This window comes from Lycorma delicatula, chromosome 4 (assembly GCF_047948215.1).
Source record: "Lycorma delicatula isolate Av1 chromosome 4, ASM4794821v1, whole genome shotgun sequence".
NCBI classification, from domain to species: Eukaryota; Metazoa; Arthropoda; class Insecta; order Hemiptera; family Fulgoridae; genus Lycorma; species Lycorma delicatula.
The window spans coordinates 39,183,156-39,207,491 of record NC_134458.1 but is presented as its reverse complement, the minus strand read 5'-3'; the positions used below and the strand labels follow the sequence as shown (position 1 = coordinate 39,207,491).

At 30.4% G+C, this 24,336-nt stretch overlaps 1 long non-coding RNA gene across 1 annotated transcript in view; it reads right to left on the bottom strand.

Moving 5' to 3' along the window:
• Window positions 1–24,336, bottom strand: part of LOC142322833 (uncharacterized) — a 301,594-nt gene that overhangs the window by 201,753 nt on the left and 75,505 nt on the right. The window contains exon 4 of the long non-coding RNA XR_012755944.1: window positions 18,965–18,991. This is a non-coding gene — a long non-coding RNA (uncharacterized LOC142322833). The remainder of the gene's footprint in view (window positions 1–18,964; window positions 18,992–24,336) is intronic.

Genomic DNA, 24,336 nt, shown 5'->3' with positions numbered 1-24,336 from the left:
AACAATAAATCTTTAAGAGTTTATCTTTCGTTTTTGAACCCGTGTATGATACCGTCGTTCTTTCACAGACATAAAAAAAAAAATTATTTAACCTCGATAATTTAATATACATATTTTTCTGTTTTCTTCTGTTATAAATTGTGTTTTCCTATCTTAAACTAATCGTAACGTTTAAATTCTCCCGTTAAAAGGGGATAGATTGTACGCGCAGCAAGCAGGTTAGCCCTTTGCGAAAAATAAAAACGAGATACTATTATTAGGTATATCGTATACTAGATACATCGAACGCGCTTTTCTTTTTAAGGAAAAAAATACCGAATTAAAATGTTCAACCGCATCGTTAAAACAAAAAGATCGCTTGAAAATAAAAGGAGACAAAAAATTACGAGACGAAATGAAAACAGACTTAACAAGATACACGAGAGGCAGAGAATTTTGCTATTAACGAAGTGAAATTATAAAAGACGGTTAAAGAATTAAGCGTTCTATACACTATTGACGAATCGCAGTAAGAAAGCAGGAGCTTTCAGATCTGCAGTTATCTGACTAGTTTTTAAAAATACTCGTTCGAAATTACAGTACCGAAACGCTTAACGTAAGAGAATCTGTTAAAAATTATACATATATTCAGAGATGTTTGGTAAACAGATTCGGAAAACCTTTTTCAAAACGGCGGGTCTTGTAAGGTACACGCGTATAGATTTAGTCTAATGAAAAGCAATTAGTAAATAAAAGTTAAAGAATCAACGGATAAAAATACTTAAGTAAACGAGTTACGACGTACGATGTAAAAATTGTTACGCGGTTAAAACATTAGAGAGAATAAGAAACTAAAAATAAAATGATTCTAACCGTAGAATAAACAAAGGGTAATACGAATTATCGAAAAACTTATTCGATTACAAAAAAATAGGGTATCGTAAAGTTTACGTTTTACAATTTCTAAGGTTGCACTTTTTTAATCGACTAAAAACGGTGAACAAGTGTCCGCTTTGAAATTAAACTTTTGGCTGAAAAAGTCACTAAGTAAAATATAAATAAAATACTCGAAAAGGATAAAAACAATATAGGTTAAATGGAATCAGAAACCGCGAAAAACTTTTGCAGAATGTACGAGGAAAAGAAATCAAACGGTAGTCACACTACGGTGTAAAATTAGGTGCAGCCCTTCACAGTCTGCCTACGAAGAAAGCAAAAATTCATTATTTCATTATAAACCGATGTGATGTGCAAAGTATCTTACATCAGTTTTTTGTAAATTTTTTTGTAAATAAGTTTTTTTTTCTCAGGACTAACAGTACATTTTACGTAAAAGAGATAGTAATTAGGTTAAACAAATTATTATCATTTAGGTTATACGATTACCTAAACAAAATCTCAATTCTTTGTTTAAATTTTTGTAAAAGTTTTACACTGTACGTTTTGGACATGCTCACAGCCACCCGCAATGACTATATATATATATTCTACTGATTTCAAAGACCTAGTTAACACGTCAGAAATATTATTTATAATTAAAAAAGAAAACGATATTAATTACCTTACATCCATTAATCAAAATTATTCAAAGGTTCGAGGGCAAGAATTAAAAAAAAGATTTATTTTGCAGCGGATTTACCGAAACAAAAAATATCATCTACTACGCAGTAATAGAAATAGTACTTTAAAAAAAACTCGATAGCAGCCAACTACTCGCAAACATAACCTTACCAAACTCAGATTATTGTACATTATACCCCCCAAACACACACACACATCATATATAATAAATAAATACATGATGTTAATATGTATAAAATTATAAGCTATATCATAATTATATATAAAGTTAATTTAATATTTTCAAAACAGAAAAGTTTTTGAAATTATACATTAAGAAACTTTTTAAAAGAACGTAATTTTTTGAAAACAATGTATACTAATATATATTAGAAATTAAAATTTAACTAATTCCTTTAAAAGCAATCAGAATATTTGGCAAGCGAAAATAAATTCTACCGAACAAAAGAATTTAAAAAAAAAATAAAATATTTTTCTTGGATAACTTAACATTTTCTTTCGTTTTAAGGTTAAATCGTTGTAAATGATATTTAATATCAAAAAATTTGTAATCTTTTCTTTTCAAATTCGAAAACCCCATCGATTCGGTTTAATATTTCTTATGAGCAAACGTCGCTTCAAAATAATCTATTCTAATATAGAATAATAAACGATATTATGTTATTTAAATTTATCAGATATAAAATTATTTTATTCGGAAAAATATTTATCTACTAAATGTAAAATATACTTCGTTTTTAACGTCAGTAAAATAATATACATTACACCTTATAATATTACTTTTATAGAAATAAAAAAAATAATAATAATAAAAAAGCAATAAAAGAGTTTATTATCGATTTATCCGGCTATAATTCGTTTTCATATTATTTTATTTCTAAAATAATATATAGAGGTTTTATGTATTACGTATATATGATGAATAACAATTTTTATCGGTAATAAAATTTAGGCCTATCGATAACTTAACGGTTTATAATTTTGTAATAAACTAATAATAAATAAATAACGTTTATAAAGTATAATTTAACAAAAACGTATAACGTCGTTTTTCGATACACAAATCGGTATAAATTTAATTCGGTACAGTTGTCAATTAATTATATTAATAGTACGTAAACGGTCGAATTAAAAAATATATTTAATACTAAACATTTAAAGACTAAAAAAACTGAGATAAAATATTCATATTATGGGCTTTTAGAATTATAAATACAATAATCTGTACGTCTACTGCAGCCCGAATTTTATTACACCCGAACGCCTCTTCGACCGATGTAATCTTGTATCTACATTTAATCAGAACGTGTAAAAACCGATACACCCTACGACTAGTCTTACAGTACAAATTTACTACTAGTTAGAGTACCTTCCTGATTTGTAATTAGAAATGTCCAAATTCGTTTATTCGTCTACACAGTCTGATAAAGCTTGATTTTTAGTAGTATATGTAATTACATTAATGTATCTTATGCGCCGAAATATTATTGTATATTTATCCGTTTGAGAAATAGGTTGTCGACACGAAGTAAGGTGGTCGTTTTGCCTGCTTTATTTCCCTTATTTTCATTTACGATAAAAGAAAAACCGTTTACTAAAGTTTTCGGTACTTACGTATTAACGCCACCGCAGCTACAGCTTTATTTAAAAACAAAGTAGTCGATCGGATTTCGGTGGAAAATGGGCCGATATAAAGTTTAACATAGATTCAAAACAGTCTTTTTATTAATTTTAATAAATGGCTATTTATATTTATTTATTTTATAAATATAATTTAAACAAACTTAACCTACGCTCGCTTCGCTCGCTAACCTTGAGTAATTAACAGGACTGTTTTGATTATAAATTAAATAATAAATAATTGCAATAATTACTAAATTTATTAAATAAATACTCAAAAAATTAGGGTGTTAATTAGTCAAGGTTAGCAAGCGAAGCAAGCGTAGGTTAGGTTTGGTTAAATTATATTTATAAAATAAATAAACATAAATAACCATTTATTAAAATTAATGAAGAGACTGTTCATTTTCCACCGAAATCCGATAGACTACTTTATTTTTAAATAAAGCTGTAGCTGCGGTGGCGTTAATATGTAAGTACCAAGTCTTCTTATGTAGAACGAATTTTATTAATATAAATTTCATAAGAACAGTAAATAAATGCCCTTTAATAAAATCTAAAATAAAAGGTTTTAATAGGATTAAATAAAAATTTATTTACAAATAAGCCTATATCGATGAAACTCTTTTCACCTTTTAAATAAAATAATTTTCTTTAATATCCCATCAGCCTAACTTATCCTTATATTAATTATTTGTTTGAAATATTTACATAAATACAGAAACGGCCTATTAAAATATAGGCATATCCGATATTCGATAAGCATACCCGGCTATTTTATTTAAATTAAAAAAAAATAGTTATTTTTATGCAAAGTTTTCTAATACAAAGGAATTTTTTAACCTATACCTAAAACTAATTAAACGTTATATTAGGCTAATCGTGATATTAGGATCGTAAATTATCAGGTGCAGATTAATAAATCATAAAACTTCGTTTAAAAAATGTAATTATTGTAAATAATAACAATGATTTTTTTTTATTCAGACCGATCATTTCATGATAATCATAAAAAATTATTGTTATAATAAAACACTGTAGGCACGATATACAAAGTTTTAATTACCGATTTTTTTTAAGTTCTATTATCGTTTCTATGTTTTGATACAGAAATTAATAAACGTTTATGTAGAAACAAACTAACGATATTAATTACGTTTAAATTTTTTATAGTTCTTTCTCCAGCTAAATAAGATATTAAAAATAACAATGTGTGGATTATAGATCAGAAAATTAAATTACACCGAATTAATATTTTAAAATCCATCGGAATATATGTTATGAGAACCGAAAAGATATATAATTTTCTTCCTTTATAAACACATATATTTTAGCGACACAAATCGTTTTAAAAATATGATTTTCAAAATTCTAACCTTATCGATTACCATACGGACATCACGAAAAGTAAGAAATATATTTTGTACATATTAACAAAAGTATTTAAAAGTATTACTCGTTTGTATGTAAACTTTTCAAAACAGATTCGTAAAACTGAGTTATAAAATCTAAATTTCATAAATTCCGCAAAGTTAATACAATCAATCTCATAATATTTTAGAAATATATACGACGTCGTTAATTAAATAAAAGATTTAATCGTATAAAGAACTATTACATTAAAACACAATAAAATTTAAAAAAAGAGTAAGAGTAAGTCGAATTATGTCATATCAGAAAGTACAGCCCGAATCTAAAACTGCGACTTAACCTTAGCCTATCGGTTCTGTGATAGTTCAGAAGAATTTATATCTCTTAAATAACATGTAACTGTACACGTATAGTTACTTTTAATCAAAATATCTCTAACGAAATAAGATTTTAAAGCTATTTCTTATCAGAGAATACGATATGTAGATATGAATTCGTTAAACCTGATTTTGAAATATATTTTTCTTAAGACGTAGACTGTAAACGTTAAATATTTATGGATAAATTCAAAAGTATCGCCATAACCTAAAGAAAAATTACATAATAAAATTATTATAATTATTGGTACAGAAATGCGTTAAGGATAACAGAATCCGTACGCAGGGTAATGTAAATTCGATTTAAATTGTAAATTTTTAAAATTACCAATATTTGTACTGTTACTGTATGATATCGCTATTAAAAGAATACAATTTCTAGGTAACAGATTAAATAAAGTCGTTCGTTTTTGCGAATACGGACGATACGAGCTTCCAGTGCTTTTTTAATTAAAATCCTACGACAAAATATTACTGTAATAAATCTCCACCACATACAAAAATTAATCGTTTTAAACGAATTCACGTAAATAGGGTTTCCAGCTTCTCAAAAAGATGTAAAGGAATACACAGCGGATAGTAAAAAAAAAAAAACACAAAAACAAAAAAAAATCTTATTTTATAACACATTTTTAGTTTTACCTCAAAAGATAGGAGCTAGAATCGAGTTTAAAACCCTGGACGCAACACGATCGTCGATGATATATATATATATTTTGAGTTTCGAAATTTTATATTTTTATATTTATATTTTGAGATTCGAATATTATCATTATTCAGTTGATTTTAATCGCGTAAACAAATAATTTTTAAACGATTTAAGCTAGGGTTACGAGAGAAAAATGAAGTCGGTTAACCGTCAAACATTGACGTCAGACGGTGTAATGACAGTAGCGGTGTAAATGCTTAATACGATTCTAATTCGAACGTTTTTAAATCTAATCGTTGTAACATTACGATCTTAATAGATTCAGAAGAATAGAGATAAGCACGATGCCAAAAAGGTCAGTGACTCTGCCCCGCATTCGGTTTAAATAAATGGTTACTAACCTATCTTCAAGAAAAACATCTTATTCTCAGTATTCGATCGATACGATATCCCTCATCATCCAGTAAGGCGTTACGCCATAAGAACACAACACTGAACACAGAAACACATAATCGCCGCGAAAACCACTTTAATTGAACTCGATACTCGTTTTGATAAACAGTAACCGTCTACAGAGCGAATCGCATTAACTAGCAGCCATTTGCAGACTGGATTGTTCGAAAAAAGCTGCGGCGATACTGCCAACACAACGCGCAGAAATCATTGTAACGTATCGACTCCCCCCTCCTTTAGATATAATGCAAAACAAAATACAGAATTTTTGCAAGGGAATTATCCCGCCGTTGTACAAACTGTGTTACTGACGGGAAATATGAAATAGAATTATTTAAAAGTGTAATGCGATTTAAAAATAACTGAATCTATGTATTTGTTAATAATATTGGAAAATTTGTTTGGTTTTTTTTATAGAGTCGAACACCGATATTGCGATTCTTGGAAGAGGCAACATTCTGCACTATTTTATCTTGCATATACAGTAAATATATATATATATATATATATATATATATATGTGTGTGTGTGTGTGTGTGTGTGTGTGTGTGTGTGTGTGTGTGTGTGTGTGCTCGTTCACTTTATTCGTTACTACTCAGAACCTGTATCTGTTAATAATTGTGTGAATTCAAATCAATTAATTTAATAATAACGTACGTAATGTATTTTTCAAATTCATTGTTATTATTAATGAAATAATAAGAAAGATTAATAATTTATCTTTCTTACGTTTAATCGTCTTTAATCGCCTAAGTGTGTAAAGTGTTTATACCGATACTAGAATATTATCACCGATGAAGAATTCCATCTAATCACTAACAAGTAAGATAGAAACGATTAGATATCGTTGTCGTTAAAAATTATGAATTATTGAACGTCTTAAACCTAAAATACAATCGTTAACCGGATTTAAATCGAATTTAGTACTCTCATAATAACGGGTTTCGATTTTCCTCTCACACGTGTACTCGATTATGTCGTTTCTACCAGAGAAAAATAAAAACTTAAAGATTCGCTCAGGATAATACAAGAAGAATATCTACAGTAACTATCCGAGCGGTCATGAAAAAAAGATAACTCTATTTTAAAAGAAAGTTGGCGTTAAGTAATATTTTAAAGTAGATATAAAAATTACACCTTTTTAAAAAGACTTTCGAAAATCGATCCGATATTTTTATTTCTAATCGTAAGTCATCACTTACGATTACCTACTAATCGTAGGTAATCACAAATAATATATTTAAGGAAGGCAAATATTTAATTAAATGTAAACTATAATCTTGCCTTATAATTTAAACTTAATTAATTCAATTTTACGGTCGAAATATAGCATAATAGAAAATAGGAGTAGAATTCTTCGTCTGTTTCGTTCATCAGCAGCCTACGAAAAAATTTCTATCCGTTTAAAAAAATTATACCCTCTGTCGCGGTTGCTTCCTCAACAAAGATCGTATCTTAATAAATTGTTACGTGTCGATTATTTGTTGAATCACAGACTCGATAATTTATTCAGCGACCATCAAAATAGCACAGATTTACCGTAAAACTTTATGAGGTGTTACAGATGATTAAGAAAAAATCAAACTATTTTTGGTTTTAATACGTAATTGCATTTTTACTAAACAAAATAAGTTTTGTCTTAAATTAAATAATTTTCGGATATTAATGTTGCCTGTTGTTTAAACGAACAGAGAATATGTTTTATAGATTATTAAAACTGCGTACACTTTTCTCGCAAATAATAATCCTTTCAAAATATAAAACGATAACAGCGATAATTTATAATAAATTTTATTTAGCATTTTAAGCAATAATAATAATACACAATTATGATGATTAGAATTTAGGGTTTAAAATCGAATGAGAGTAATAACAAGAAAGTGTGTTTATGTAGCTCATATTTAACGTGTTTCGTATCGTGTAGTAAATCCGTGTTTCTTCTGGGACAGTTTCTTAACTTCTGTTTCGTTTCCTTTCTTTTAAGTTTTCTCGTTATCTCTTTCATTTGTCTTTTAGTCGAGGGTCGATCGATATCGTTCGTTGTTTTTACCCTTCGCAGCCCTCTTTAGCGAGAGGTCTATACATACAGATTAGGTAACAGCAAATTACCGTACACCTAGACCCATATCGTAAATCTATTACCGATTATCGATTAATTATTTTTAAATTTATAAATCGGTGAAGGGGTGACGACCGGAAATTCAGGGTTTTCTATCATAAACGGGTAGAAAATTTCGTTTATTTATAGGATTTGGCATGACTCGACCGAAACTAGAAGGAGATGATATTTTTTCCAGAAAATAAACGAACGCGGAAGTGTTCGATTGTTAGTAAAGCTGCTTCACTGGTATATCTTACTCGTAACTTATTAAACGGTTTTCTAGACTGCTTTTAAGCAAATTTATAGATTATCAGATGAAAGAGGAAGCTCCAATCCAGAGGACAATATTTGCAGCAAAGAGTGTAGATTTAATAAAATAAATGTTTAATGTTTTTAATGTTTTGTCGTTCGTAAACTGCGCGGTATAAATTTTAGAAGTTATTTTTCTTCTAAATTGACATGCTGTGTTCGAAAATGGCTTAAACATTATGGGATTCATCGAGAAAATCCTTATGGTATATCGCATCAAAAATCCAAAGATACTCTTTTTAAGGATGTAAAACTCGACTTAAAGGATTAGAGCGTTAGTAGGTGGCAAAAATTCTTTTCTTTACAACGAGTAGCTCAGGGTCGGAATAGTTTATCTTTAAATCCGACCCTTTGCAGAATTATAACGTACCTGGATTTATTTTAATAGTACGTAATTAAAACCGTCGATTTACTAGGATAGAAATAAAATATCGATTCTGAATACATTAAAAATAGATTTAATCTTAAAGAAGACGCAACCATAATGCTTAAGTAAAAATTAACAAAGTTTTGGGTTATAATACTGGACGATCGCAAAAGGATAACGAAGAAGAATAGTAAAACCGAAAACGTATCCTTGAAACGAAGTGTATCCAAAAATAAATTGAAATTAAAATCAGAAAAGAAATAAATAATAGAATTTTTTTAAAAACGCGAGTTTATACGAGAAAGTTTTCTTAAAAATATTTATTCTTTCTTCGCGGTACGAGGAACCCGAACGTTCGTAGACCTATTTAAAAAATCTTCGGGGATTATTTATATAGGAACTTAAAATCTACTAAAAATATTTACCCGAATGATTTCGGTTATTTACACCGAAATGTTGAAATTATATTTCTCTTTTTAAGTTCCCGATACTGATAATTCTTATCAGTCTACATGTCACTCGGCCGATTCGTTGTATTCGTGCACCGCTGTTATTTGCATGAATTTGTAGATTTGTTTGTACATTATATAATCTGTATTACAAACAGGTATTTCCTAAATTATTACTCAAATAAATATTCTGGTGCTTGTCATCTACAGACGACAAAATTAACTGAATTATTGACAGAACTTCGTAATAAACTTGCGGCATTTCGGCGGCTTAATATTTATCCTGCGATCGCAATATCTATCGGAAACCGATAACGATGTTTAAACGCTTCTGCGGTGCGGTTTTCGACCGATATAATCCCTCTCTCCGCCGACAATATGCTCTATCAGACATCAGATCGAATTCAGTCTAGACTAAACGATCTGTTTCTGCGAATAACCTGATCTACATCTGTATAAAAACACCGTTTAACGGTTAGATTTCACCTACAGAAACGGACAAAACTCACGCTCGAAGCGTTCTGTGCGTGTAATACGGTAACAAGCTGACGCACTATAATTTTTACTCGTGGATAACGAAATTTGTAGCGCTTGAAGAATGCTACTCTAGACCGGGACTCGAATCCGGAACTCGAGTAATAATAATCGGGTGGATTAATACTTACGACTCGTCCCGAATTGCCCGCAATTTTTCCGTTACCTAATTACGTAACTCCTCTAGTAACTATAAATAAACTGCTTCCGATATCCTCAATCTTAATGCGGCTTTTTTTTATTACTGAAGCTCCATATCGTACTGACGTCACATCCAAGAATCTCATTTCCATTTTTCTGATTTATTATCGTCCGCGTTTCAAAATCGCGTGTGAAAACGGTCCTGTTTTAATCTAATCGGATTTAAAGAAGAAGGTAGTAAGCGACCTCTGCGTACGTTTTATGTATTTTTTTTTTACATATTTTATCCTAACTCGAAAATCAGCTGATTAAAAACTTTATAATATTAATTATTAATTTCTGTTGTAATGATACGTCATTAAACGCTCTAATATTCTCTTATCGGCCTACTGTTTTGCTAAAAATCAAGAATCGGTAGCTAAAAAAATAACGAAATATAACTTAATCCACATTCAGCGTATGTAAAAAGTTTATTTCTCACAGTCTGTACGAAACGAAACAAAATACATTGGTTTCGTGTTTTGGAACTCGTCGGTATTTAAGCTGTTAGGTTTTATCGGAATATTTCTAAAGCGATTCTTATGAACCGATTTTAAAATCGCAAAGCCTAAGTATCGATGGATTTTATCGTAGATTTAAATGTACGTACAAGATTATGAAAAGTTACTATGAAAGTTAATCGTATATCACACATCTTTTTCTATAATTCACGTTATTATTTTTAATCGGTCGGTAAAATTAATAAAAGGAAAAAAAAATTTATTTTCCATTTACATGTGTTTTTTTTTTTTTTAATTTAGACTGTAAGGAATAAGACTAAATATCCATAAAGTTGTTTTTTATCATTATTGTTGTTATTATTATTATTTATTTATAAGATACGTAAGTAATCCGGTAAGCAAAAATTCAAGTTATGCAGAAAAAACCGCAGTGTTTATATCTCGGTTTATGTTTCTGAAATAACACCGTTCTAAAATAATTTGAACTATTTACATCTAAAAGTTCATTCGAATTTGTTCAACAGTTTTAGTCCGATTAAATACTAGAGAATTCCATCAGTTACCGATAAAAACATAGCTTACTTGTTAATCCTTCTTCGTATGGATTATAGGAACGAAAACTAATTTAGAACTCAAAATCGTATTCGATTAACGAACAATTTAAACACCTAACCGACGATAGTGTAATTACGATCTAAATAATAACTAAAATATCGAGAACCTATCTAGGTGCACTCGATGTAAACAGAGTATTAAATGTAAATAAAAACCGGTTTGATTAGGCTACGTTATATTTACGCAATTATCAAAAGAGGATAATTTTTCAGATCTACTTAAATCCGTACGTATGTATCTGTAGGAATCGTTTATTAATTTTTTTATCGGTTTCCTGTTATTATTTTAATGGATTATTGTAGAAAAAATCGAATACCACACCGTTTTTCTGACCTATTATTCTAAAATTGCTCCGAATGTAATGAAAAGCGTTCAAAACTTCAAAAACATTTATCGTAAAACAATTTATCCGAAGGTTTTCAAATAATAAAGAAAGGTTTTAAATAATAATAATTTAGTATCCTCGCAAAAATCAATTGTTAATATTTAATCGAAATCATAAGAACCGTTTTTGACAGATTCAGTCGTAAATTTAGAACTTTAGAATAGAATGAATAGAATATAACGAAAATGCTACTAAAGGAAAATCGCTTTCGGATGCTAAATAAAAAACTGTATTCTTAAAATAGGCCTATTCAATTTTTATCGAAATCGCACGATCATATTTGATAATTCTAACTTGGAAATTTGAAAGTAATAGTCATATTATTTGATAAAAATTATATCTAACAATTGTAGAGGCTTTTTTATAACTTTAAAGAAACAGAGTACCTAATAAAGAAACTCTTAAATTAGATTGTAGTAATTAACGGTAGTAATAAATCATCGTACTTTTTAAATTCAAAAATAAAGCCGTGTTACTTGCACGTTGATCGACCGCTAACCCTCTTATGTACCGACGTTTTTCGTTTCTTACCGGTGGTGAACCGCAGTGTGGCTTCCGATGTCTTCTAAACAGACAAAATAAAATTTCTAATACTTCCTTTAAAAAGTCATCAACCCGAGAACATAGAGGTCACCCTCAGACCTATAGATGCGATGCGAGTGTTTTAAAGTTAAGCCCGTATTTCTTTATATTGTATATTTTAAAGGAAAACTTTACCCTTTTAGTTGAACCTGTATATGAAGTATTTAGCGCGATCGCATGAGGGCCCTGCGAAAGGTATTTATTTCTTCGACGGAATTTTTCGTTCGGCTTCGATTAAGATGAAACGATCACTTTAAAAAACTCCTCTACGATCTGAAACCGGTAGCTTTTCTATTCGGCTACGACTGGTTTGTTAAGATATTTATTTATTTATTATATGGATAATAATAATTATAAAAACATTGTCGAACGAACTCCTATAATTCTTTAATTACGCCACTTAAATCCTAATTATCATTATCATTATGAAACTGTTTTTCGTAAGTAGATCTTCCAGAGAAGAAATAAATTTCTTTATGGTATTTATGTAGTAGGCGATCTACCGCTGTAGTTAGCTTTTAGTTGGCGCCCCTAAAACGCTATATTGAAATAAGAAAATAAATAAATAAAATTTTAAATATAATCTAGCTAAACTTAACGCTCGCTAGTCAACGTTAGCGAGCGTAGGTTAAGTTTGGTTAGAATATATTTATAATTTTATTTATTTATCTTTTTATTTCAATATAGCGTTTTAGTGGCGCCATCTAAAAGCTAACAACAGCGGTAGTTCGCCTACTATATTAATACCTTCTTTATTATTTTTCATCTTCAAAGTTAGTTTGCACGTCTGAACAATGAGAGAGTTTCTTACCTTTGCAAAGTTGATGATCTCTCTTAATTACGAAATACTGTTATAGATAACGCGTACGATATTTATAGAGATAAATTCTAAAGACCTTCTATGGTTTCTTTCTACTGTATAATTTGGATATTTTCTAACAAATCGTTAAGTCGATTCAAAAAAATTGTACAGAACGCTCGCGTTCTATTTTGTTTCAGTTCCCTGTGATAAAACCCGTTATTTTCTACCGAATAGGACACCAACGATAAAATAATAGTTATTTGGGAGGAAAAATTTCAGTTTTTTTTTTGTGGAAATTTCAGGATTCAATGAATCGTAAAAAAACAACCGGTTCTATCAACCTTCACAGTATTTTTATTGTAATATGGATTCTCTTCTCGTTATTAGCAAATAGTATTTTCTGGAAAAGACATCGATACAACTTTTCATTTTCTAATGGATTTGATTGATTCACCGATTCCTAATGCCGATTCCTAATGACCGATTTAATTCTATTCCGAACGGATAAGTCGGCTACGGAAATATTCTTTCGAAAATTCAAAACTTAAAGGTAAGTATTTCAAATAAATTGTCAAATAAAATAGGTCTCTGATCTTTGAGTCATATTCAACTGAAATTGTCTTATGTTCAAAGAATAATCTTCGTGTATCCCGCCTATCGATTACGCGGGATACACGAAGATGTCACAATAAATGAACATAGGATTACTTACGACCGGTAAACTGATCGATAACAAAAATAAGTTAAAATTAAAAAAAAAAATTCATTCCTTTTTTATTCTGAAAACCGATTTCTCGGAAGTAATAAAAATAATAGTACAGCTTTAACAAAACAAGCGAAAACAAAATTTACAAGAGAAAGGTTTTCCAGATCTTTTCAACAATGATTTTCTAAAATTAATTTTTGTAAACGGGACATCTGAAGTAACAGTTATGCCTTTGTTTATTCAAAAACTCAACCCTTTGTGAGGAAATTCAATTTTATAAAATGTATATAGATAAAATCTATTCGATCATATTGTAAATCTCGGCGTAAAGATTTTAATTTCAGTAACAAGTAATGCAAAGACGTATTGCTATCGATAGCGTATCATTATGTAATGTGTATTTATTAAATAATATTTTTACCGATTTATCTACAATTTCTATTAATGAGGATTATTCTTACCCGTTTCAAAGACTGCTCGTTGACGTACTCGTTTTCCTTATCGAGTCTGTTATTCGGACAAGCTTCTATCAGATTTTTTTTAATAACGTTACCTCTTCATTTTTTCGCAATCATAAAGGTTTTTCATCGACATCGTAGTCGATTCCCGTTTTACGATCTTTGGTATTTTTTTTTAAATTTGTAACTTATAAATTAAACAAAAAAAGCATTTTATACATCTTACGACGCAATCCGTAAAAGCAGTTTTAGAGGGACGACTGTAAAAACAAGGTAATACACGATATCGGATGAATAAATAGGATTAAAATTAAATAATGGCATCGGCTAATAAAACCACACTCTAAAGATGGATCGCTAAGTTCAATGCGAGGAACTGCACGACGGTGTGTGTTTCTAACAGCTAGCCGAGTTCGCTGCCGTTGACCTCAAATTAAGCGATAAGAACGTATATCTGCTTATGATATTATGCGAACGAAATCTATCCGTATAATCGTCACGATAACTTATGCACAAATTATACGAAAGTACAATTTTAATTCTTCGAAACGTCTCTCAAAATAAATTTTTGCGGAAAATATCTTCATAAAGTCTTCGCGGACTTTACCAGAGATTTAGAGTACACGTACTGATATGTATGCAATATTTTATTTAAACCTGAAATTTACGCTTTGTTAGCCATGAAGATGAAGAAATACGAATTGAAATCTGTAAGTATTTTTAGGGGACGTGTTTTTTCCTAACAGTAACATAAGCAATAACAATAATAATAATTATAATAGGATATCACATAGTAATAATATTTTTTTTTTTAATATTTTATATTAATAACATTAAACAATTAACTAACTGATTTTTATTTTTATTTACGAGCTCTTTCCCAGGAAATAAATATAACAACTATCGAGATGATTCCATACAATTAGAATAGATTCTGACAGTTTTGTAGTTCATCGAATTGGTAATATATATATATAATATTTAAATCGTTAAGCTTTAATCTTTAAAGTTATCATTTTTTTATACTTATCCGATAGTCGCAATTCTTACTAATTAACGGTTACAGTGTCTATTTGTAAACGATGTACGAATTCATTCATTTATTTTATTACTTATTATGAAATAATTTTTCTTTTCACAAGACAATAAACAGAAATATATGACTTGTTATAAGGAACTTAACTAAATAATTTTATTATCATTAGTTTTGCGGAAATTGTTCGCAGTAAAAAAAAAATTAGTAAAAACTGTTTTATTTTCCATAACAACACACAATATAATTTTCTTAAAAACCATAAGAACAGTTTTTGAGATTTTAAAATTCTGCTTTGAAATTTTGCAAAACGGTAGTGTCGTCAGAGTAGAAAGAAAACCTAAACTTTTTTAACGACGTTAGAACAAATTTACATCAGAGTACTTTCAGTCTCTCATTTGAGCTTCGTCAGCGATTTGAGTTGGTTTGATTTGTTGCGGATAAAATTTTGTTTAACTTTTACCTTCTACAAGTCCGTCCAGAATAAAGAGGTAGTGTTTATACAAGATTGAGGCCGATTTAACCGTTACAAACAGAATTTAATTAAAGAAATATATATATTATATATCTACCGGGCTAACGACAATATTCGGACGATTGTCATAATATAAAGCCATTCATAATTTCATTCGAGTAGGTTTGTAGGTTGTTAACATACCGTGGATATTTTGAAGTACACTTAACACTCGCTTACTCGACATAGATTATTTTTGGAAATATTTGAAAAGCATTATTCGCTTAAAAATCCAAAAGTTTAAAAAATATCTCGATAGTAATAACGTCTTCGCTACAAGAAATGGTAAATAATTTTATCGCAACTTACTATCATTTTACTAAACGATGTTATTTATTTTTAATTATATTTTATTGTGGTATCGGCTTGCACGATTAACTGGATATCGACTGTCACCTGTCACTGAAGTTTCGGAAAGATCAAATTAAAAGTACCTAATTATTTAAACGATCGTGTATTTCAAAACGAATACGTCTATACGATCGTTTAAACTAATGCAAAATACAATACAGAAAACAAACGATAACAAAGTAGATTGTTACACGATAAATTATCGCGTATATTTCACGTCAGTAATTAGCGGAGGCATACTGTCACACCAGTCGCTTTAGTGTGCCGGTGCGCCTGCCGCCCGCACCCACTATCCGGGGGCAGAGGGTCGGCCGGTCGGAGGCGGTACTCCCAGTAGGTCAAGGCGGAAGTAGACCGTCTAGCCGTGCCATCCGTAAAAACATGAAACCGGCAACAAACGTGATATCGGCGGGACGCAGAATGTTTCCAGCCCTGGTAGTACTAACCCTTCCTCGCTCGAGATCAATAGTTCAGGCTTACCAACGTGCGACTAGAAATAACAAATTTTCCCGGACCGCAATAGTATTTATTGTAAAACGATTAATTAAATGGCTTTAAAAATGAAATTTCATTCATCAGTAATCGTTTATTGCACGTTCTACAAAGCGATTCCGAAAGCGTAATATCATTATTAAATCCAACTAGAAAGGAAAAATAAGGGTGAAAATAGGGTTGCTGCTACACCTGCAGACCCGCCGACCCGCAGACCTGGAGTTATAGTGTCTACATTATTTTATTAAACGCATTTATACGGCGCAGTTAACAAGGCGTACGACCTGTATCGGAAACGGATAAAACACTCAACAAAAAATTATACCAAAAATCCGGTTTCGGAATTTTTCTTAAATAGAAAATTGTTAAAACAATTATAAACAGAAAGAATTAATAAAGTTTTGATCTTACCCACATGATTGTAAAAAAAAATTATAAATATAACGAAAAAGTAAGATTATTCACTCCTGTTTTCACGTATATTAATTTTACACATATACCGATTAGAAAAAAAACCGTACACGGCATGTATATAGATGTCGGTAACGCCATTAATGTGGTAAAGAATAAAATTTGTATACTTGTAAATAAAATCAGATTGAAACGTAAAGAACGATAAATTACGTACGACCCTACAATAGTTAGGAAACTACGATAAGACCAGAAAATAGAGATAGCAAGCTTCAGATCAGAGCGCAAGACGATGATATCAATGCAGGTTACTTCCATAGTTTTTAAAAATAGACATAGAAGAAACGATAAAAATACAAAAAAATATTTGAGAAGGGATAAAAATATCCGAACAGAGAAAATAAAGATGTTGAGATCCGTCGATCTATTATTTCAGAAGACACCAAAAATAAGTAAATAGAGATGCCGAACGCCACAGATTCAGCGCTCGAAAAGAAATTCGTTTCGAAAATAAATTAGAATAAACAAAGTAAATAAACTAAGTACGACACGATGATAAGAAATTAAACTTTAACTTAAACTAAACTTCCAGGAACATATGCCAGAAATAACATTTTCTTGTAATTTAGCTAGTAAAATCATAAAGTATGCTAATACGAGCGTAGATTTTTCACGTAGAACAGAAATATTCTGACATAAAAAGGAAAACTGGAAATTATAAAAGCATCTTTAAAAATATTCGTACGATACGTAGCGATTAATAGCATCAAAACGTGGACGACAGGAAAATAAAAACGGGAAAAAATAAACTGTTCTGTATTATAGTGTTACAGGAGGTGAAAATCAGGAGATCATAGAAGCAATTTTGAAGACCGATCGGTTAAGAGAATTAGTAAAATGAACCGCGATTTCAGAGACAAGCAGCGATTTAAGAAATTCAGTTCAATTTAATTCGATAATAAAGAATCGAGGTCGAGGAAAAAACCGTCCAGGAAGAGCATTAGGATAAAAGCAGAAAATAATTCAAAATGTCGGAACGTTCTAAAAATTATTATTATATATATCTGAGAGCATAATCAAGCCGTGGCAAAAAGGAATTAAGAGTAGCATCAAACCCGGCGAACGACTGATGTATAAAAAGATTAATTTGTACCTTTTTTATCGAGACTCGAGAGCCGAGATAACTTTTACATCGATTACAATAGGATAATGTACATATATAAGAGCATGTATCTACAAACCTTTTAAATAGTGTAAAAAAAAACAATGAAGTTTTTGCACTACTCAATGCCTAAAAACTAAGGCTTCGTTTGACTTACGGCGGTAATTTTTGGTAGCGACGGCAGAGCGAGACAAACATATCGGTGATTGTCTCGTCCTTTTATCTCTTGGCCGGTATTTTCTGAAGCGGTTTTATCTTTTATCTGTTATCAGCTTTCGATAAATTAAGTGTACGGCTCACTGCTGTAAGATAACAAGATATTGGACTTTTTTATTAGATTTTAAAGTTACATTTTTAAAGGTATAAAAACGTTTACTAATACGGCACAATGTATAATCGCAACTGTGCTAGAAAATAACAAAATTAGCGGATAGATAATTATTTTGCGATATTACAAGCCGACAGATTGTAAAGCATAAGGTTGTCTTCTGATCATGATATAGAGGATTTACGTCAGATTATATTTGATTCATGTTATTATCCGGAACAAGCTTACATATGACACTAAATTTTATGTAATAGAATTTTTTTTATAAAAGTTATTACGATCCAAAATACTTCAGGCGCCATATAGTATCAGCACATTTAAGCGAGAATTTAAAATTCCTTAACATCGTATCCTTTCTTGTCCGTTTAAGATTTATAATTTCTGTGCGGGTGTGTACAAGCCTATCGGCCAATAGTATAAACTTGTTACTATAATCTTTGAAAACCAAATGTCAGTAGTACTTCTACGTTCGTTTCTAATAAACACATTGAATAAAAAGAACTTATTGTTACAATGAATAGGAAGGCTCTGCTCACTCTACACACACACAGATATATATATATATATATATATATATATATATATATATATCTGTGTGTATATACACTGTGTGTATATACGCGCGCATATATGCGCGCGCGTGTGCAAAATAAAGATTATAAAGCGTGAAATAAATAAATTTATTGCAACTTACATCAATTTTTTGATGTTTTGGAGTCATCTGAAAAATAAAAATAAATATGAAAATTACTAGTCACAAAAATATTTAAAATAATAATACAACACACACACACACACACACACACACACACACACACACACACACACACACACACGCACACACACACACACACACACACAGAGAGAGAGAGAGAGAGAGAGAGAGAGAGAGAGAGAGAGAGAGAGAGAGAGAGAGAGAGAGAGAGAGAGAGAGAGAGAGAGAGAGAGAGAGAGAGACAGAGAGAGAGAGAGAGAAGCACACTACAACGTAAATAAAATTTATTGAAGGAATTATCGATTTATTTATTAACAGGCAAAGCTAAAACCCAAGTCGCCTCTTCTACCTCACCGATGTTTGCAACCAAATTTACAAATTTAATTCAGTTATTGCATTATACTAGCAGCGTTACATCCTTTCCAACGACAATGTTCGCGTCGATCCTTAACCTTCATATCTTAAATAAACATTTAAATAGAGTTATTAAATTTGAAAGTTAATAATTCTCTTTATAAATAAGGAAAAAATTTAAGTCGTTCATATCCTATTTTCCGATAAGTTTTCCTGTTAACCGTTACAGTTTCATTTCATTACTACAATTTGCCTTCAAAAATAAAAATCTTTTTTACTGCATTTTTACCTTACTCAAAATTACGTTGTGAAATGTGCAAAATAAAATTCTAAAAATCTGTCTAATTAACCGACTAATCTTTCCTTATTGTTCTCACTGATGTATAATCAGTGGATGTTTTCAACGGTATTCTTGTTACCGGTCAGTTTTAAAGTAGTAACTGATTCGGGCAGGGATAGTTATAAAAAAAACTTACGATCGTTAATAAAGTAAGTGAGGAGATATGTATAATAGTAAAAAACAATCGTTCTTAAGTCGTGGATGAATTGTTACCTGTAAATGAAAATTTCGTGCCGGTGCGAGATGTGTACCGCAACTCTCGGAAGAAAACAAATAACCGGCGCATCGTCTTAAAGCAGCTACCCGCAATAGCAGCTACGTATTCTGTTATTAGGTGATCGTTGCAGTTCAAGACACTTTCCGTTTCACAATATTTAATGTAGCGGTTATTAATTCTTTATTTCAAATACCGTTTCACACCCTTCGTAACGATTACTTTTAACTACTGTATCGAATTTTTTCTAGCCGATTAAAACGAATTTACTAGTTGTTTTAACTAAAACTAACTGTACTTGATTGAAGTAGCCACTACTGGAAAAACGTATGTATATAGAAAACAGTCTGTGTAAAAACACCCAAACGAGTGAGGACATTGAGAAAAGATTTCACGATAAAAAGATAATCGAACCGAAAGGGTAATATTCTGTAGTTAAAAATTCTTTTTAAACAAGTTCCAGGAAAGAAGTAAAATGACATATTTTGAGAAATGAAGATCGGTTAACAAAACAAGTCTACTCTTAATTTCTTCTTTTATTTTTAAGAAGCAACTTATGAAACTTTAAAAAAATATATAACGCAACTAGTACTGTAAAATACAATTTCTTTCTGTACAGTATTTTGAGATATGAACAACGTAACGCACTCTTATACGAGCAAATATAGATAAACCAAAACGTTTACTGCGCTGTGAATGTTTGAATTTTGGAAACCCCATCTCCCAAAAACAGAAACAACAAGCTGACTCTTAACAATTTTTAAGGTAAGTTAAAATGTATTCATGTTCACGTTTAATTACGATAACGAAAACCTCCGATTACAATTACGATTTTTTTTCAGGTATCGATAAGTGTTTCTATACGCACTCGTTATTCATAATCTAAATTAAATTTCAAGAACAATCCGATACTCATTCTACCGAGAAAAAAAATTTCTAAATCTATACGTTCTTAAAACCTAAGCAGAAATAAGAATATTCATATAGTTACCCCTATTTATAAAACTAACTATCGTGTATTTACTTTTTCTTTTCTCTTTTTCCACGTTAAACGCTTTCGCAGAGATTTTTGCTTCTTCAAAATTTTTAAAATTATATATGCTAAATATAAAACAAGTAGTAGGTATGTTAGAAAAATCAAAATGCGAAAAGGTATTTTTGCCATCGGTTTCGATATAAAATCAGCGTTATGAAATCGATTCTGATATAAAAAGAGTATACAGATGGTAATTTTTATAAATAATAATATATTCTGCTGCTATGGTGAGATTTGGTAGACGGTCTACTAATATTCGTATAACTTTATGACTTATTTCGTTCGGTGTATTTTATTTACGCTGTTGCAAATCATACCTCTAAAAAACTTTAATAAAAATATTTTTTTTTTTTAAATCGGCGCAGCGTTAACTATAGATTTCTTGCATCCGAATATATCAATCTCATACGTAATTAATTATTAAACATCGTCTTCCTTACGGTTAGGAAACCGTAAAAACGTTTCTAAAGATTTAGAAATTTAGATTTCTGTACTCAGATCGTGTATACCTTCCGTTCTTATATACTTTTCAATAAATACATCGTTCCTTAAAGAAAGACATACCAAATGTTTGAACAAAACCTGTATTTCTTCATCGAAACTTCTACACAGCAAAATTTTATAATAAAGATTAATACACGAATCGAGCGGGAAGTCGCAAACGAAAAAAGATTTGAGCCCTTTGAAGGGCTTAGAATTTGAGTGATTCCTGAATGTAAGCCGAGGTATTTTAGCGGTCACAGTTATTTCCAAAGGAGCGTAACCGAGGTCGCGTTGCCGTAATTTTTTTTAATTAATAATTTACTGAGTAATAAAATCATACGCTTAACAGTTACCGATATTAATATCCATACGACGACATAATTACAGCTCAGGAAAAAGAAAGAGATCTGAACGGCCGTTACAACTATTAATCATGAAAACGGGTATTGCGATTAATTTAAATTTCCAAAATTCTTCTTCAGAGGAAGTAGTAGACGATATCTAAATTTTTAATTTCTTTAAATTCCAAAGACATTCACGAGGAGAATTTTGTAAATTCCTTTGAGATAGTTTTAAGATCTTAAAAACCTTGTAGCAGGCTACGTTACGTTGCTTTTTTATCCCCGAATTACCTTCAATATGACGCAGAAAAATGTTAATTATAATCCGACTTTTTTACGAAACTTAGTTTTAACAAGATTTTTGCGCCGATTTCAAAAGGAAAAGATTATTCAGGAAAACTTTTTTAAGATACCTCCCACAAAAACTTATACGTTGTCGAACTCCGATTTTTTAACGCTCATTTTCTTCATCTTTTTTATAGGATGAATTTTTATGTTTTCACGTTTTCCGTCTAATCAAGACGTAAGACGTATCTACATGTTTCATAAAAGAATAATATTTGTGATTTCTTTATCGACGCTGAAGAAAGCGCCTTGGATATTTTGGGTAAGGTTAAGAGTAATTCAGTTCTTTGAAATTATTCATTCTAGTTATGTCTGACGAGAAAATTAGGTTACATGCCTGCGTTTTTTCGCAAGCGACAACCTACACGGGCTTCAAACGATAAAAATTAAATGAATTTTTAAACGATTTCAAATAGGAGTACTTACCCCGTCTTAGGGGGCAATTTTGTGATTCGTTCGGTGGCAGTGTGTCTATTAAACGATGTCAGGAGATTGATTAGACTGAAATAAATTTTTACGAAGAGTATTTTTTTAAATTCGACTGATATTTTCCTATCGAGTAATAAATAAGAACGGCTACTCCGAGGAACATCAGATAATTTGAATCGCTACTAACATTTACATTGACCCGAAGGTAATAAAAATGAATAGACTGCGTTCAAACGAATAAATCGAATCAAATTCTAATATCGGTTACACGTTTACTTTTTGAATGTAAGTCGCAAATCTGGAGAAGCAAAATTTATTATTAAACCTTTACGTTATTACATAATTCTTCTATTATACATATTTGGTAAAACAAGATCAATCAATCGGAAAACCCGTGCTTATAATGGTAACTTACTATACTTATTATTATCATCATCCTATTAAATATTACGATAATTTATTATTAATAAGCTAGTAATAAAAATAAAAGAATCGAATACAGATAAACAGATTTCTTTAGACAGTTTCAGTCGGTAAAAAAATCATTTGTGTTAGAAGATCGGTACGATTTTGTAAGTATTTAACTGCAGTAGTTAATTTTTAAAAAGAATGATACCGTTCGTATAATCTCAACACTTTCTTAAACGTATAACATCAAGAAAGTCCTGGTAGTAATAAAATTATAAATTATGGATTATTATTAACGGTCGATACCGGTACGATTCTACAGAATGAAATTATTATCGATAAAAGCTTCTCTTTTGTCTGCGCATAGCGTCTATTTAACGAATTATGTTTATCAGTGACTTTTTTTTACTACAATGGCGAATTGCGCACGCTGATAATCGTGACGGACTATTTCTATGAACATATTTTTTTAAATTGAATTCGGGGGTCACAAGATTATCAATAACGCACGCGCAGACTGTTAAAAAATACATCGTAACCAATAGATGTATATAATGAAAAAAAAACACGTTTCAGAAATACAAGCGGTCAAGTATGAGCTAAAATAAAACAACGGAAGCAAGGTCACTTAGTAATCCGTTAACGGACAGATTTAAACGATAAGCTATTATATGAATATTCTACGTCCTACGAGTGCTCTGCATTCGTTTCGGGTCTACTTACACTTTTTACGCGTAAGAGATTTCTATAATATATTTTTAAAAAATTTTAAAACTCCAATTTATAGCGGAGATACACGTAACGTGATCGAAATGACTGAAAACAAACTAAACACTTCTACGACATTTAGCCCAGTATTTTCCACGACCGCCCAAAAAGGAGTGTAATGTTTTTAGGGTGTATATGTATGAAGGTTTGTTTGTTCCACCGTAGCAGCTCAACTGCCGAACCGATTTAGATGTATGACACCGCGTTGGAATCCTTACACTACGGGGAGTGTCATTATGCTGTATATATATATATATATATATATATATATATATATATATATATATATGTGTTTAATTGGGACAAAAAGGCCACAAAAAATCATATATACGTTTCTAAATGGATAATCGATAGCATTTTCAGTATCGATTTATTTGTGTTGAAAATAGTGGTTTTAAGATCCGCTACGGTATTGAATGAATGAATTACGGTAAAAAATTTATTAATTTATTTTATAATTATTATTACTGTTGTTATTTATTGTTTATAAACCTTTAAGAAAAAATCTTATGATTTTTTGACGGGCACTATGTTCGACCATGTAAGCATATTCTTCATTCTTGCTCTTATTTGTTGGTGTTGCTTCATCTTATTACTGCTAAATGTTAACTATTAATCCCTTTCTTTTATTAA